Genomic DNA, 14,959 nt, shown 5'->3' on the forward strand with positions numbered 1-14,959 from the left:
GAGCTTTTATTTTTACAGGTTTGTGTCATTTCCTTAGAGGCACGCCTATGACATACTGTTAAGTGAGAGAACAAGTCACAAGAACATGTATATCACATGATCCTATTTTTGTTCAATAAAAGTACATTCTCTACATGCGTTGTACCTCATTTGCAAAGCATGGCAACCTACTTCATTGGGGGAAGAGAGCAGATGATATAAGAAAAAGGAGGCTGCAGCAAAAGGAAGCTCTCATGATATAGTGCTAACATGTACAGTATACAATTTGTAGAAACATGAAAAATGTAATATATATCTATGAGACAGACATACAGATTACAGAAAAAACATTAATTTCACTAAGTGATGAGAAATGTAGGCCATTTTTCACTTGAATATTTTTATCTTGTTTTTGGGGAAAACAATGAGTTAGTGATATGAACGTCCCTTAGAAGATCTATGCCTGCAAAATACCAGTGATATCTATTTACTGAACATTCTTTCTGGGAAGGACACCACGGTGAAAAAGTTTGCTGAGTTATCTAATCTTTGCAAGAGACTTTTGAAGTAGCTCTTGTTTTTTTCCAAAAAGGATGGAGGAGCTGAGGCTGAAAGAGATTAACCACCTCTCCTAAATTCACTGTGGTATTATCATGTCTTAAATGTGTTCCTCACTGCCCTGACCCCCAAACCCATGCTCTGAAGCATTCTGGAATGTCATAGCCCACCTCTCTGCTTCCTGCAAAGCCTGAAAAGCCCACGTGAGTCACTCATTTGGATTAGCAGGTTGAATTCCCCTTTCTCTACTGAGGAAGCCATTAAAATTACAACGGATAAATGCTGTGTTTTAAAAGTACACAGAGCAAACGTTAATATGATTGCTTTAAAAAATGATAACAGATATTATTGAACAATACCATCTTTGTCATTCTGAAACATTTTTAATGGCTACAATCATTTTATATAGTGACCTAGACACCATGCTTCACTTAAGAAATTTTATAAGATAGAGGTTACTGATAGAGCAAATGGAGCAGGATTTATTTTCAATTGGGTTAACTCTGCTATAGAGTAGTAACCCCTTGCATGTCAGTAAAACAGGATTAGGAGAAAAACACCTTCTCCCCTAGTCTTTCCTCAGTCTGAGAAGTATGTTTTCAATGTTTTTATAACTTTGCTCTCAGCAAAGCACTGTGTGTCTCGTGGACATTTGGGCACATTTTGAAGATTCACCCACAGTCTATGAGCGCAGATGGGTTTTTCTTAAAATACAGTGGCAGAGACCTTTCTTGTGTAGCCTTCTCCCCCAGATTAACTCTCTCCATACTTTCGTAGTGACATAACCCTAGAATCTCCATTGTATTTTGCTGCTGAAACACAGATTCATTTCCATAAATGTTTGCTCTGTCGCTCACAGCACAGACTAGTGCCATGGACAGCTGCTGCTGTGCAGGATTTAAGGGCAACCTGTCCACTTCAGAGATTTGAAGAAATCTGACAATAGCAGCACTGAGACAATTCAGCGTTCATTCTCCTCTTCTTTTATTTCTTAGCATTCCTTATTCAGTGGAGAAGGTTGCACGGACATTCACTCTCTCATTGGACGCCTTAGAAACAGCAAGGACCCAGGGCTTTGGCCACCTCAGCTTCCTGGGCCAACCCCTTTCACTTATTGTCCGTGATTTCGGCAGATGATTAAAAAATGTCTAAGTATCAGTTTAATCATGCATGAAGGGAACTAATAATGCTCAGCTAATAGACCTACCCAATGAAATTCTTATGAGAATTAAATACAATTATGTATATAAAACACACTAGAGGAGATATGTCATCAATGGAAGCTGCTGCTGCTACTGTTATTGCTAGGGTGTTATTACTATTCAAGTGTGCTGCTGCTTTATCCAAAATGGAGAAGGAAAATCTCCCACAGCAAATATTAGCTAGAATCTAAGGGAAGCATCTGAAGTCCCTCTAAGTACCGAGGGGAATCTTCTTGAATAATGTTGTGATTATTTGAATAATAGGAGTTAAAGACATTTATAGGCAATATAGGAATATATCTGCATTCGTTCCTTTGTCACGTAATCACTGGCTGTATAGTCAATGGGAAAAAATACCAAAATAATTGCACTTCCTAGGACAAGAGCAGGGATGGACCCATAGATGGGCTTCAAAAGATTATAAAATTGTATGAAAATGGTGTGTGTATGTATGCATTTTCTGACAAAAGAGTTGAGGGCTTTCATCTGATTCTGAAAAGTTTCTTACAGCTTATAAATATGTTATTCTACACCAGATATATTGGAGTAAATAACTTATGTCATCAGCTTTTTATTTCATCTAGGAACCTGAAGAACATATCAAACGTATGCCCTGAAAAATACACTCTAATGCAGTGTTTGTCATCTTTTTGAGGTGCTTGTTCCCTTTGATAATTATACAAAAATTATAAACTTTCCATGAAGATTAATGCGTTGTAGTTAGTAATGACTGTCCCTTCAGTGGTTCCTGGTGGCAGTCTCTCACTCATAGGGGCTGGGAATGACCAACCTTTCCCTTTCTGTGTATATCGGCTACTTTACCATCTCCCCCTTGCCCCCAACCTCCCATGTTCTTTGTGAGAAGGTCACAACAAGGAGCCCTTCTTTACTACTGGCAATCTAGGACACGGACAAGGACAGAGACCAAGGAAGGGGAGAATGGAAGATGGCACAGAGAGATAACACAGTCACACACAGGGATGGAAGAGAGAGAGGGAAGAGAGAAGGAGAGAAAGGGGAAGAAGGAAAGAAAAGAAGGGGGAAGGTGGTGGGAGGATAGAAGGGGAGGGAAGGAGAGAGGGAGGAAAAAAGAGAGAGGAAGGGGAGAGAGATTATGACTTGGTAGCTTCTGGCATGCTAATAGGCAGTCTCTGAGAGACATTTCTTCCAAACTCAACTACTTGATCCACTCAGCACATTTTCTCTGAGATAAGGGAGAAGCACTTGAGGGCATTCTGATCCACGGCCTTTAAATTACTTATGAATGATATTTTTTAAATTCTATGAGTGATATAGCATCTTTTAATAATCTGCCTTTTCTCAGTGTTATATTTTATAGCACGCAGTCACTATATACCGATGTGTGCCACTTCATCTATTGCCAAGCTATTTTTTGGAGAATGGATGAAGGAACAGCATTCTCCTTAATGATCTGGAACAAAATTCTTTCTATTCCATACTTGCCCTTTTGTCTTGCTAGAACTTTAGATGGTGCATCTTTGTCATCTCTGCTACAAGATAAATTATTTTCAATTCAGTTTAACAGGTGTGGGTTGGGCATCTTATGGCTTTCCTTAGATCAAGTACAAGAAGTGGAAGAATTATATGTGCACTAGAAATTTCACAGTACTAAAAATACCTGAGGTGAGCTTCGTCATAAAAGTTAACTGGAAATGTTATTTTATAAAAAATTAACATGCTTTCCTCTTGAAAAGATCTAGTTTTCACAATATGGTTTTCAATTTTTTTTTTCGCTCTTTGTGCTCCTGGTACAATACTTGCAAAATAGTTCACTTGACTCTTATGTTATTCATTTCCTCATTCCTTCAAACATTTATTAAGAAAGGAACTGCAAAATCAGGTTACTTTGATAAGACTTCGATTTCTTTAAGATCAGCATTCAATCGGAGACACCTGGGATCTATCTAACTGGAGGGAACTAGTGTGCAAAACTTATTAATACAGCCGTGTGAAAAGCTTCTTCTAGAATGATCTCGATTTTGTGGGAAGCAGCTAAGGCTAAGAATAAGCTGAATCATTCTTGGGCAGTTTTGATGGTCAGAGAATTATCTAGGGGACCCCAACTCTATTAGCCAAAGTGCTTCAGGCCACATATGGGATCAATATAGCCTTGAGATTCTGATAAGAGGAAGAAACTTCTGGTTCTTTGAAATCCTATAATGAATCATACTAGATAAAGTTAGTGAGCTTAATTGTACGATGGTCTGAAGCACATATTTATCTCAATAAGTGAGTCAGTGGGTTATCACATCCTCTGATCCCCGGTCTGATTAACCCATTTAAATTTCCTCACTCATCCCTATTATCCTAAAGTGGCTTTTAATGGGAGCAAAGTGCTGTGACCAGATATTGCTGTCACTCAGTTTCTACAGTCATTCCACCTTCTGGGGTGACTGACAATTAAAAGCTCAGTGTAAGTAAATTTAGAAGCCACTTCTCTGCAAACCCAGGTAAAGCTTGTGAAGCAAGTTGTTTTGCTGTGTCTAAGGTCCTTCTAAAAGTGAAACTACCATACTGCTTATAGTTTATATCACCCTGGACTTCCAAAACCATTAAGTCTTATGGCTTCAAAGGATGCTTGCAGGTCCCATTTTACTCTGTCCTCATGGTTTTCCTAAGTCAGTGTTTCTCAACTTTGACACTATTTTGGGCCAGATAATTCTTTGTTGTTGGGGCTCATCCTATGCACTTTAGGATGTTTAGCAGCATCTCCGGCCTCTATATGTCAGAAGGACTCCCCCTGTGTGACAACCAAAAATGTGCCTAGATATTCCCTAATGTCTCCTAGGGGAAACATCAACCCCTATTGAGAACTACTGTTTTAAGACCACGAGCTTGATTAATGAGATCTCTGTGGATTTGTGCTTATAGCCCTAGTGACTCAGGTTTTACATGTGATTTTGAAAATATTAATTACATAATTCACTGTACATTAACTGTATAGCTCTCTAGAATCCAATGCATTACAAGCAGTAAATCCAATGCACTAACCATTGTGTGGCCCTCTAGAAAATCTGAGCCCTCTGTATTTGTAAGAATTAGGCAATACCAGAACCAATGGTACTCTCTTTCCCCAATGAAAAATTCGCCTTGGAAACCTTTGGCCACCTACACTCGATCAGGAGTCCGTGACTGGGACAAAGAGGCAACAACCAGCAGTCCCTCGAATTCCTCTTGCTAGCTTCATTATTTTTCTTAACTGGGTTGACCTGATTGGAATGTGTACATATTAACTCATTACCGTGATTTTTTAACTTCCTTTGTTTTCTGACTTCAAGACCCTTGATCACTGGTCACTTATACCAGCCCCCACTGCTGCTTATAGTTTCTTCTATAGTTTAGTTCCCACTCCATGTTATGCTTTATAGTCTGAAACTATGATTATCAGTGTGCTTCTCTGTCTTGTCATGTATCACCAGCATTACTTGGGCTCAATTCACTAGCCTCCTAGTCCTGGCATCTCCTTGCCTCTTTTGTCCTGAATCTGTTCATACTATGGCATGACAGAGGCACTCAGGACATAAAGAAGTAAGAGACAGTAATTTACCAGTGAGGCAAAAAGAGAAAAGCAACTATAAAAACAAAGCACGCATTCTCAGAAACATCCCTGCAGACTTTACAACTTTTGAGATTAACACATTATCACACTAAATTATGACAAGAGCATTTGCAGTAATGGCTGTGAGCCTTCAACAACAGAGTATGTATATTCTACCTGAGAAGATGGGAGAGTAGGTACTATGCTTAGAAAGAGTTCCATCTCATCTGGTTAATACAGAAGTTATAACACTAAAAGGGATAAGCTTTAGTCATCTGAAAAATACACCTATTAAAAATACCGCCTTATCTAAATAGAGTATTTATTAACCTGTTCATCTTTATACTTATAAGGTTGAATTATGTAAAATTACAATTTTTTTAAAGGCAAATACATATCAACCCAAGTAATATTTGTTCCTAGACACAAGAAAACAATACAAACTAACTTAACAGAGCAAAATGCTGAGCTTCTCTTGATTCCATCTTGTTCACACTTGCTTTGTTCCATGGCCTTCAGGCTAAGAGCTTCTGCTTTGTCTTGCATATAGACATGCTAATCCTTAGAGGAGTTCTGCTTGAGGATTGAGTTTTACAAAAACAGCCCCTTCCCAGAAGGTGCCTCTCCTGAGAAGATGTGGAAAGTGTGTACAAAAATAATGAATTTTTACCAAAGATTTGCAGGAATTATGACTGGACTCACATCAACTAGAGTCAACAGACTAAGGACAAAGAAGTTTCGCAATCTTCCTTGGATCCCTGCTGGCGTCCAGATGTCTGAGGTTGTCAATCCCCTCTTGCCCCTCCCATTTTCCATTCCATTGACATAAAAGAAGCCTGAACTTTGTACTTTCTTGAGATGGATTTGAGGCACCACTAGGTTTCCCATCTTCTCAGTTGACACCTATGTGATCAATAAATCTTTCCTTACTCCAAACTCTGACATTATGAGTTTTGGCCTTTTGAAGCATTGGGCACATAGACTTTGGTCTGGTAACAGTAGCCTAGCGGGACCTATTTCAAAAGCAAGTGCATTTAAAATTTTATAAAAAGAATTCATTTCTATTTTTGCTAACATTTAATGAATTCCTTCCTCTTGCATGGATCACAGGAACCCAAGAACATTAACTCTAAATGATAAACTAAAACAGTGTGAGGAATCACTCTCTATAAGGCAAGACTATATCACCAAAGCATAAATAAGTGGTTATTTTAATGAGAAAACCTATTTGCAAAGGACCCCTCCTAGGTCCTCACATTTCTCTTTTGCCAGGATTTGTGCATTTTAATTTTAGATGTCAAAATCTGCACTTTTCAGATAGTGATCTCTTGCAGCATAACCAATGATGTGCATTGCATTTATCATATTTAAGATGTCAGCACTCAGCAGCAAGAACCTAAGGAAAAGAAGCCCAAGACACACATTAAGTTTCACAGCACAACTGCTACCCTAATAAGCGATCAATAAAGGACAAAGTAATCTTTGCCTCAGTGAAAGCCCCGTTGTGGCTAATCATTGATGGTAACTAATGTTGGAAATCGGTAAGAGATGCACATCTTCAATACATGGGATGAAATATAAGATAGAAAGTCACAGAGGAGAAGGAAACGGAGACAGAGGGAAACCTAATTAAATTAGATACCCAGGAACTCTCAAATGAACTCTATTCATTTCAGAAGAACATAAAGAAATATGAAGGAGTCTATTTAAATTTATTATCTGCCCGCTGCTGCTTCAGCTGCTGCTCACAGATGCTCCACAGAGAACCTATGGGCAGAAAAGCATTCATATATGTTCTCCCCATATGAATCTGGGGTGATAGTGTTGAGATGAATGTAAATGTGAAAATATGATACTTCATCAGGGCCAAGTTTTCTGTTACCAGCTCCATGAAACTTGGGAGAACAAAAGCTCAACCAAGATTTGCTAAATACTTAAATAAATGAGACTATTTCTAAAACCATCTAGAAATCCTTGGGGGAGGTTATACCATGACCTCTGCTTAGCAGTAAAGAAAAGAAAGTTTTGTATCAAGTAAAAAAAGAAACAATAGTGGGAGGGCCCTTTACATGACACCTTTTCTGCAGCTCTTAACAACAGTTTACCAACTGGTGATGAGCGTTTTCTTCAAATCTTCAGGGCTCCATTTAAACAGGACTCCATTTCTCTTTCTTTTTTTTTTTTTTTAAAGATTTTATTGGGGACTAGGGGGAAGGGAACAGCATTGGGGAATCGGGGAAGGGGAACAGACAAGTTGCAGTCCTTTTGTTCTTCAGTCTAGTTGTGAAGGACGTCACTTCACTGGCCCATGTTGGTATTATCATTGCGCTCTTCCCGGGTGAGGCAGATCGGTTGCCAGCCTCTGGACGGCTGCTCACGGCAGCTCTTGGCAGCTCACGCCAGCTGCCAGCCACTCACAGTGGCTTATGGCAGCCCACTGCAGCCCCACTGCAGGCTATACCATCGCCGGTGACTCACAGCAGCTCAGCTCCAGGTCGAGCTGTTGTTCACCACCTTAGCTACAGAGGGTGCAGTGTCACTGGCCCTCATATGTGGGATCCGAACTGGGGCCCTGCTGCTCAGAGCTGGCATCTCAAGCCAACTCTCAACCATCGTGCCACTCGGCCCGCCCTCCATTTCTCTTTTATCCTCAAGAAATGTGCATTAGGCCAGCTGCATGTAATAACACATAAATTACTTTCCACAGTAAGTACAGTGCATATTTCTCCAACTTTTCCATGTAGAATAAAGAGAATATGCAAACTTTCAAAGACCAATGGAGCCTCACAGATGATGGATGTCAAGAAAATTGAAGCCAGGCTCTACTGCTTTGATTTTCATATCCAAATGCTGGAAAAGTATTTTCCTTTTTATTTTAGTTTGGAGGCTCTATCCATGTTTACCAAGCTGTTCTCACAGATTACAAGGTCATGCTTCACAGTACAAGGGAATGATTCAAAGTTGTTAAGTAACTTTAGAGCCATAATTCAGTTTTGTTATACCGTTTACTGAGCTAATTGTAACATTTATGTACAACATATTTTTGTCAGTGAAGGCAGTGTAATGATTGAAAGTGTGGATGCCCAACTTCACCTCCTATCTCTGTCTTTACTAGCTACTGTTAGTACCATTGCCACGTTACATAATTCCTCTGCACCAAAAGATTATGCATGATTTTCTGCAATGGGGGGGAGGCGGAGGGTTAATAATTTATATTTTCCTCTTTGTGTTTTTTTTTTTTTAAGATTCCAACAATGACAACATTTTTAAAGAGAAAGAAACTCTAGTGGTGACAAGGCATCAACTAAAAAAGGAAGCATTAGACTAGGCATAATAATCTTTAGTGACGTACTTTACAAAGTTCTATGTCAGTTATAATCAACAGAGTTTCCATTTTTTAATCAATGGAAAATATAAGCTGGCCACACATTTTTTGCAAATAAGTAATTTCTGGGGATAAGTACATATCAGATGAAGTTCTTAATCAAAACTGACTAAAAATAGCACATAAAAATTCACCCACCCTCTCATTATCAAACACTTTTTGGTTTTCATCATTATAATATCGACCTCTAGCCTACACATAATACTCTAATACATTCAATAACACTTTTGCTGCCACACCAATAAAGCAAGATTGTAAACTCAGCACTTATTATTCACATGGTCTACACAATTATTTCCTTCTTCTATAATAACAAGCCAACATAAAGTCACCCTCATGGCCATATTAAAGTTCATTTCCTCCAAATTGCATGTGATATTCATAAGACATGACTTTGCATTTAGGCAGTGCTTATCTTTTAGGGTGCTCTAAGCACACTGCCTGTGTGTTTTATTTATGTGTCTACATCACTGGTGTAAAGAAAAACAGATTATTTCCTTTCAAAGGTATCCATTTTCTGATTTGTACCCTAAATTTAGAGTTCTTAAGATCATAAATGTCATAATTCAGTCAAATTACTATTTCACTGAGCTCATTATTCAGCCTTTTTCCATGAAAAGTAAGAGATACTTTATGAAATACGATTTATTTCTTCAATGTACTGATAGGTGCTGAAAAAAACTATAACAATGAATCTAAGCCAGCCCTGAATTTTTGTCTCTCATAGCCCTGCTGGGAAGAGAGCTATGAAAACAATCCCAGAGTTTACCACAGGGCATATGATGGGGGGCTGTGGGGAGGAGGGAAAATGTGTACAGGGTAGACATTACAAGGAGTTTGCAATGAGTTTTAGGAAATGAGCAGGCTTTTTGCAAGAGGCTATGAAAGCAAACAAGGAAGTCCCACATTTTGAGGAGCGAAAGACCAGTAGTACCTCGGAGCAACAGCGAGACATGAACGAGCCAGAGAGGGAAGGACACCATGACAAGCACTCCCTCCAGGCCCCCCGTTTTCTTATTTTTACGTAATATATGCAGATCTAATTCCACACACCATTTGGACAATCACCAGAACTTTTAATTGGGACTAGAGAAATCACAAGTCAATTTAAATTGTAACAGCATATTTGGCAAGATTGCACTGTTGCTGCCATGCCAGTCCCTGGACTCTAGACAGAATGATGGAACCTGGCTCTCTTGCCATTAGCGCCCCGTGCAGCCTGTCAGAGCTCTGTGAGAGCTCCCAAAAATGTGTTACCATTGCCATTTTACCACCCATATTCCATTTTGCTATGTGAGCATCCCATGGTAATATTTTTCTACCACTCTATGATTAAACATCATTTTAATTATTTGTGACTATATATCCATTGGCAGGCAGTACGGCTGATGTTCAAGAGAGTAGGCTGTGAAAGGATTCCCAGTGTCAGCAACATGGTAAGGAAAGTGGAATCTTCAGACAAAAAAAAGAGAGACGTTTCATAAGGATTGTTACTATCCATATCCACATACATATCTATCTACTCACCTACCTACCTACCTATGTACCAACATATTTGTTTTACATATGCTTCATATATTAAGGTAACCAATATAGAAATCCTAATAGTCACTTGCTGCCTTAGTGCCTAAACCCATTTATTTCCCACAGGACACAATTTCACATAGGTGGTATAAGTTCTTCAAGCGTGTTGACTCAGGCCCTACTTACTAAAAAAACAAACAAGAAAAAATTTTTTAAATCTTTCTGTGTTCCAAATCTGAAGAATCTCCTCTGAGCTGACAGCATCCCCGGGATGCAGATTAGAAAACAAGAGCTGCTGGAGAAGGGGGTGCTAATGAGCACTGCGGCTTCTCCTGAGTAGTAACCCCACTTACTGCGAGTTTTTAAACCCATGGCTGGTTAAAATCAGATGTCAGGTGTTCACCTGGTATATTTATGCATCATCTCTATCTAGTAATGCATAGCTCACTGGAAATGCTATAAAGAAGAATTACTGAAGGTAGCATGGCTAATGGAAAAGTGTTGGGAAATGGAAGAGGTTAATAAAACACTAAAAGCTCACAACAAATGAGTCACGTAAAAAAATGGGTGCCACATAGGAGTGCGATCATACATGGTGAGCGAATTTACACACGTAAACCTTGAGCTACACCAATAATCTACCCTCTCAAGTAAGAACAAGCCTTCCCTGAGTGTAGAAATGTAAGAACGCGTTTTGGAGTCACGTAAGCTGGAGTTGGAATTCCGGCTTCCCAATTTACTAGTTATACATTCTCAGAACATTTTCTTGGCTCTTCACCATGTCAGGATCATTGATATAACCCGAAAGTGTTGTGGAAAGAGTTATAAATAATGTATGTGAGATCTTCAGCACTAGCTTGACATGCAACATGTATGAATTACCATTACACACAACAGCATCTAAGAATTTGGATGAATTATAACAATAAAATGAAATGCTATGTGTCTGCATATAGCTTGTGGAGCATCTCATCATTTTGTAGTGCTGTCCCTATGTAAACTCTGAGAGGGCCATTTTATGTCTTCAGTCATCTTCAAACCTTTAAGAGTTCTAGGAAAAACTACGTTTTTTTTCTTCTGTGGACCTAAGAGTCACTATTAAATTCTTGGACTTAGCATGCAGGTTTATGTTCAGCTAGTAAATATGTGCACTGCACACAAAATTTTTCACAGTATCTTCATTCCAGAGTAAAGAGCTGATGGGGACGTTAAGGTATCCCTTAAATATCTTCTTCAGAGTGAAGAATAAGAAATATGTAAGCCTTGTTTAAGAGACCCAAGGAGCGCGTGGCAGAGCCCGCTATATGAGACCTCAGCATATAGGTAGAATGTCAACCACATCAGAACCAAGAGGCGGAGAAAGGTTTTCGGAACTCTGGCCCAGTGTTCCTTTCTCTACAAAAGATACCTTTTGAGTTTCCTCTCCTCGGTCCTTACTCCTTCCTTTTTGGAATTGCTCTCTAAACACTGGAGCATCATGAAAGTTCCTGTGAGATGTCAAAATAGTCCAACTCTGCATTTACTCAGCGGCATTCGGTGTCTAAACCTGGTAAATCTTGGATATCATTGCTTTGACACCTCACCTTCCCTATCCTCCAACTCCTAATGTTATTGTTAAGGATTTGCAGGCTTCTTTTAAGTTGGTAATTCATCAAAACACAAAGCCAGAAAATCAGATCTCTTAATAAATATTTCAAAACTACATCTAACAAAAAAGTCCCTGCTTTCTTTTTTTCTCCGACTTCCTGTCACAACTTTCACACCCTTTATGAATAATAAACTGGAGCTGGCGATTTGGAGTATGGCTGAAAAACTGGATACCTCACATTCACACTTGTAAATCATTCACAGAATGCTCTATGTAAAAGGCAAGAAAAAACATCAGATACAAAACTGGCAAATGAAATCAGGCAATGACCAGCAGACCACTTGAAGAGACAGGGGACACACTTGCTACCTCTGACAGTGCCTCACTCTGGGAGTGACAGTTGTAAGCCTTCAACCCACTGAGAGGTGTGGGGGATTACCACTTTGGAACAAGGCCCTGTAATCTCTGCATTATCAGGAGTAAGTGGATTATATATGTACATCTGAAACAAACAACCTTATCGTTTTGACATTTTATCACACCTTCTTTGCAACTGAAAGTAAAGGACACCAAAACAACTTTCTTTCTCAATGTTTTCCTTCTTCATAAAAGTCTCTTTCCCCCTTAAAACTGTCCAATGTACATCATTAAATTCAGACAGAGATTGTGTTTTTCTAACTTGCCAATTTCCAGTTACTAGCAAAGTACCTGGCATGTAGCAGGCACATAATGAATGATATGAAATTAATATACTAATTAATTACCCTGGGATCTTCTGCACTAAAATGGAGATTGTAGGAAGACTGTCGTTTAAAGGGAAGAAAAATGAAATCCAATTTGAACATTTCTGGAAAGAACAAAATAAAAGGAAATCTATCACTGATTTGTAATGCTTTGGCAATATGAGTGCTTTCTTAATCTAGAGCAAACAAATGCTATCAGTAGGTGAAAAGTACAATATGGAAATAGCTTGATTCCTATTTGCATAAAGTCATTTGCATAAAATCTGGAAACTATACAATAGGAAGTGTAACCATGTTATGTCTCAAAACATCATTCATTTTGATGCTTAGGGAATCAGTATACCATTAGCCTGGAGATGTTTACTTCCCCTTTCAGACTCCTCAGGGGTAAATAACACAGTGGGTAACACTGAAACAACTTGGTTCTGGGCACACGATGAGGCAGTTGTTCCCTCCATAGCCAAGCTCAACCGCCTTTACATTTTCTCAAAAAAGCATGTCTTCTGCATAGTAATAAACTGCATTTTAAGAAACTATAAAAGCAGCATATGAAACACTAAAAGTAGACGTATCGAGGCATAAAGATGAGTAGCAGAAGAGCTTGAGTAATATTTCTGCCAGACTGAAAGATGGCCGAGAGCACACGTTAGGAAAATCATCACAGACAGTAATTCGGAAACCAGGAACATGTGTCCAAACCGTCTTGGGAAGTACTGACGTTGAATGCCAGTGTTTAAGTCCTGCTTCTGGGAAGTTTCTTCTTAGACCTTAAGATGAGAGTCCATGTCCCCGATGTGAGCACCCTCAGTTCCCTTTGCTTCCACAAATAACTCACTAATCACACTGCACTGTGATGGTTTAACTGTCTTCTTCCCTTCCCAAATGCATGTTCACGGAAAAATTAACCTGTGCACCATCATTCTAGCACAGTCCCTGACACAAAGCTTATAATCAATACATATTTATTCAATCAGTGAGAGACTCAATTCTGATTTGTGTCAACCACACATTAGAACACCGCTATTAAATTTTTTAAGTTCTTACTCTTTCCCTGCCGCTGCGGAGTCGTGTGGAGGTGGAGGCTTGGGTGCATTCAGCATTTGGCTCCACCGTAACCCCCGGCCATGGCCGAGGAAGGCATTGCTGTGGGAGGTGTAATGGATGTTAACACTGCTTTACCAGAGGTGCTCAAGACCTCCCTCATCCACAAGGACCTGGCACATGGAATTCGTGAAGCTGCCAAGGCCTTAGACAAGTGCCAAGCCCATCTTTGTGTGCTTGCATCCAACTGCAATGAACTTATATATGTCAAGTTGGTGGAGGCCCTTTATGCTGAACACCTAATCCACCTAATTAAGGTTGATGACAAGAAACTAGGGGAATGGATAGGCCTCTGTAAAATTGTCAGAAAGGGAAATCCCGGTAAAGTGGTTGGTTGCAGTGGTGTGGTGGCTAAGGGCTATGGCAAAGAGTCCCAGGCCAGGGATGCCATCGGGGGGTACTTCAAATGCAAGAAACCAACAAACAGACTTGGCTTTTGTTTTTTAAAACAAATAATAATAAGTTATCTTCCATAAGTTTGGGGAAGTCTATTATTTCATTACTTGGAAGTAAAATCTTAATTCCCTCAAGCCAGTCTCAATCTCTCTAGGCAAGGGGGATCTATACATTATGTTTGGTGCTACTTGGCACAAAGAATATGGTGAGCTGGTGACTATTTCTGTTGTTGGTGAATACACTTTACTACTGGAGCACATAAAACAAGCCACAAGCTATGTTAAAAATGGTCACTTGCCTTTGCTCAGTATGCTTTGCAGAACAGCAGCGTACATACAACCACACCCTGGATCATAACCAATAAACAACCCAGGTGCTTCTGTCACCCTTTGTCACTTGGTGTCTGCCCTCTGCTGGCTTTGGTCCTATTCAATGGCCACACCTGTTCTCAGCCTCCTGGATTCTTAGCCTTCAAAACTCAATCTCAAACCTCCTCTCTTCTCTATAGATGCACTTTCCAGCTAATCTCATCCCAGGCAAGGCTGACCACTTCCAAAAATAAATCTTGAGCCTGAGTCTCTTCCCTGAACTCTAGTCTCATGGGCATACCAACACAGCTAATTGGATGTGGTGGGAATCTCAAAAAGTAACCCAAAACCAAACCCAAACTCCTCCTCAAAGCTCTTCCACACATAATCGTACCTGTCTCTGCAAATGGCAGCATCATTCTTCCAGGTGCTCACAGGAAAACAAAACAAAACCTTTTCCCTCCACTCCACATCTAATCTGTCAGCAAACGATATTAGCTCAGTGTTCAAAATGAAAGAACTTTCTACCACTGCCGCCCCTACAATCTTGGTCCAAGCTGCCATGATTTAGTCCCTATTTATTGCAATAACCTCTTTAGTGGTGTCTCTGCATCTG

The 14,959-nt window shown here is 39.6% G+C and overlaps 1 pseudogene; it reads left to right on the forward strand.

The window, feature by feature from the left end:
* Nucleotides 1–13,421: 13,421 nt before the first annotated feature.
* LOC109372692 (40S ribosomal protein S12 pseudogene) lies at nt 13,422–14,661 on the forward strand (annotated as a pseudogene).
* Nucleotides 14,662–14,959: the final 298 nt, after the last annotated feature.

Source organism: Hipposideros armiger, unplaced genomic scaffold (assembly GCF_001890085.2).
Source record: "Hipposideros armiger isolate ML-2016 unplaced genomic scaffold, ASM189008v1 scaffold_657, whole genome shotgun sequence".
NCBI lineage: Eukaryota > Metazoa > Chordata > Mammalia > Chiroptera > Hipposideridae > Hipposideros > Hipposideros armiger.